Consider the following 3,683-nt stretch of genomic DNA (forward strand, 5'->3'; position numbering starts at 1 on the left):
CATTTGGGAACAGGGCATTAAAAATAGACTTTTCTCCCAGTGAAAGAAAAACAGCAGTTCCTGTTGAAGTTTTTGCAAGCAGGAGCCCCTCCAGCCGTGCGTCGGAGGGCTGGGGCAGTAACCCGTGCTGATCCGGGGGCTGCACGGCTGCGGTACCAGCCTGGACTTCCTCCCCTCCCCTGCCAGCGCCGTACCGCGACATCAGGGCCTGATCCTGCCTCCTGCTGCTCTGCAGCAGCCGCAGTCACGTCGACGTGGTGATGCACGCGTGCATGTGGGAACGGGCAAGTTACGGCACAACCAGACTGCTCCTCCTGTGCCTCGCCAGTTAACCCATGGTCCCAGCGAGCCGTGACCACTCCCAGCAAGTGGCAGCAGGTAAACTTGGAAAAACCCAACCCAAACCAAAACCCCTATGACCTTTTTCCTTCTATTTCCCTCCAGGCCCCCAAATCAGTCCTCCTCAATGCCTTCAGCCACAGAAGGAGGATCCCGGTGGATTTAAGTTCTAGGGTGACAGCCACACATCACTAGGACCACAACAGCTCCATTTGCTCAGAGTCTGCCTTCCTTTTACGCCATAAATGTTACTATCTAAACTGGGCTTCTAGACAGAAAGCTGGTTGCTATATAATATATTAATCTTTTTTCTCCCCTCTCCATTGCCTGTACATTCACTGCTGGGTCTAGCCTCTAAGGAAGAGGTTACTGTCTGAATTAATGCCATGAGTCAGTGGGAATACAGTCCAAAAAATGCAAAATTTTGCCCATATTCTTGCTGTTAACACATTAAAGGGTATGTTATGCTAAAGTTCAGCTGCCAGCATTTTCATTTATTCTGACTCCTATTTCAGGGAAGTGCTGAGGTTATTTCTTGAGCAGTCAAGGCAATCTCACTGGACCATAAAAAACCTGAGCTGCTGTGCTGAACTCTTATCCCCAGCCCACAGTAAGTGAAACATACCATATACAGGGAATAAGGTACCACTGAGTCCATTCAGTTTCTGTTGTTTCTTAGAAAAGCTTTAAAGGAGCAGACTTTGGCTGTGAGACTGCTTCTCCTTCAGTGTCCTCCCACCAAAATGACTACACAGCAGATGTTAAATATATTCTCTCTGATACGTCACCTTTTTGATTGGGTTTTGCTGGTTCGATTGTTCCTGGACTACTTTTTTTGAAGATTTTTTTTTTCTCTTTTTCCTAGCCAAAATATCAATGAATGTCTTTAGAGAAAACAGAACTTTTCAGCAATAATTTGGTTGCGCTCTCTTGAGCTGAATTGATACAAAATCTATCTTTTAAAACCTCTCTGAGCAACAGGGAGGCCTGAATGGATTTCATTATAATATGATGTAAAACACGGATCTCACACAGTCATAATCATGCACTTTCACAGCAATGATCTGCTCTCCTGATTGGAAGAGGACTGTGCCTTGATGAATCATTGTGAATATAAACCATGTAACTAACAGTTCATTAAATCAGTATGAGAAAAGTAGCACAGTAAAACCAATGTCCAGACTGTAAATGAATGGTGGCAGCTTCAAAACTGAAAGTGGGTCACCTGAGGTGCACACAGAGCGAGCCAGAAGCTTACAGAGGCCTTTAGAAGGCCATGGGCTACGGCAGCAGAGCACTGGGACTACCAGGATAGCTATACCTCCTCCTTGCACTGACACCATAGTTAAAAAAAAATACCCTGCCTAGAGACATTGAATAAACTTGCTTTGTTTACACACCTTTAAAAAAAGATGCGTGGTGCGGGCTGGAGGGTCGGTATCTGTTATCGTGCTTTGTCTTCAGCTGCTGGTCATCTGCAGCAATCGGCGAGGACTCCCATGGCCAGGGAAGCCAAGTCCACCTGTGGGGGATGAGTGGACTGGGGTGCTCTGTGGGTCTGTATCTCAAGGCTGAGCTCTCGTGAGGATTTGCTGATGTCAAAGCGCTGCAGACCATTTCTTGGGTTCTCCTACCTTCCCCACAAGCTGCTTTCATGAGGCGTTTTGGGGTACTCCGTCACACGCAGGGCTGTGACTGAGCAGTGAGTTTAGCGTTCGTCAGCAGGGACCAACACGGAGACACCCCTAAAAAGGCAGAGAGCTGGCGTGCTCATTCGAGCCTTCCCTCTAGAGGAAATCAGGCCAAAAATGACTTTTATCACAAAAAAAATCTCCAGAATTCTATGCTGTGGTCAAGTGCCAAGTTTGGAAAACATCAACCCCAACACAGGAATTTGGACAAAAGTATGACTGCAGGGAAATACCTTCCCATAACAAATGGTAAAATGCATAACTTTAGCTACCACAAAAGCAAAAAAATGAAGACGCTGGAATTACTAAAAGCCTGTTTGTCCAGTGGCAAGGGTTAATTCATTTTTCAGTGATAAACTGAGCTGGATGGTGCCATAAACTGATCAGGAGATTTTGCAGAGCTTTTTTTTTTCCCCCGTACAACAAGAAAGACTGCAGACTGCTAACGTAGCTTTGTTTACACGTTTGGTTCAGTCAGCTGACGGCCACTGCCCCATGTGAAGCAAGACACAGACGATTTCTTCCCAGAAAGGGAATTTGCCCAGCCTTTAGCAGAGTTCCCTCGAGAGACCACTGCTAATGGCAGACAGCATTTACCTAAAAGTACCTGGTTGCTAAAACAAGATTGCCTCATTTTCCTTTGCTGGCTTGGCCGAAAGTCAAGTTCATTCTTCAAAGCCCTTTTTTTTTTTTTTTTTAAAGTTCCTGTGAGCAGTGATTAACAATTCCTGTACTCGTGTTGCGGCGATGGCGGTGTGATAGCGGTGCGAGCGTGCCAGCTCTGTCACGGTCTAGACATGCAGGTACACCTGATGCGCTCACGCCCTGTCATCTGACAGGCCTCGGGTAGCAGAGACGTAGAGCTCCTCAATGACTTTTAAGAACTGAGGCACTAAAGCTGTGAAGTACCAAGCACTTCCTACCCACCCACTTTGTCAGACTAAGCCCTAAATCTGTGTGTTTCTTTGCTAGGACAATATTTAGGATATATTTTAAATCTTTTCTCCTTTACAGCTGCACAATCCAGTTTAGTTGTTTTAAACGCAAAGCTGTTTCTCAGAGACCAAGAATAATAATGTAAAAACTATAAAGTTAAGATCTGGTGATGATCAGCCAGTTTCAAGCAACTCTTCAGTGTTTCAGCTGGACTCATTTTCAGACATAGTCAGCTATGGCTGGGACACTTGGAGAAGTCAGCTCCGTTTTCAGATGGTTCCTTCAGTCTTCACTTCTCATACTTTTCCTTGGCTTTTTTATTCTTCTCTTCACTCCTTTTACATCTCTGTTCCTCCTAGCTCTTTCTCCCCTTCTTATACGGTTTTCTCCTCGTCTCTTTTCTTGCTAATGCTGCCGGCTGCAGCCACAGCACAAGCGGATCCAAACATTTTCTGTGTCAGCCCTCCAGGAATGTGTAGTCTAAGGCCCAAGAGCTGAGGAGGGAGAACGCGAAGGACCAGAGCGTCACAGCACGGCCACCTTTTAGTCATTACCCCAGCCGTGGTGGGTTTGGATTCCTCTAACCGCAGGCCTGATCCTCAGTGCCCCTGAAGTCTATTTACAACGTGTTTAATAATTTCCACCAGCTGGCCCTTATTGAGAGTGTCACTCAATATTTATGTAACAATTTCATGTATCAAATAACATGGCAAAAAA

This window comes from Mycteria americana, chromosome 2, assembly GCF_035582795.1.
Source record: "Mycteria americana isolate JAX WOST 10 ecotype Jacksonville Zoo and Gardens chromosome 2, USCA_MyAme_1.0, whole genome shotgun sequence".
NCBI classification, from domain to species: Eukaryota; Metazoa; Chordata; class Aves; order Ciconiiformes; family Ciconiidae; genus Mycteria; species Mycteria americana.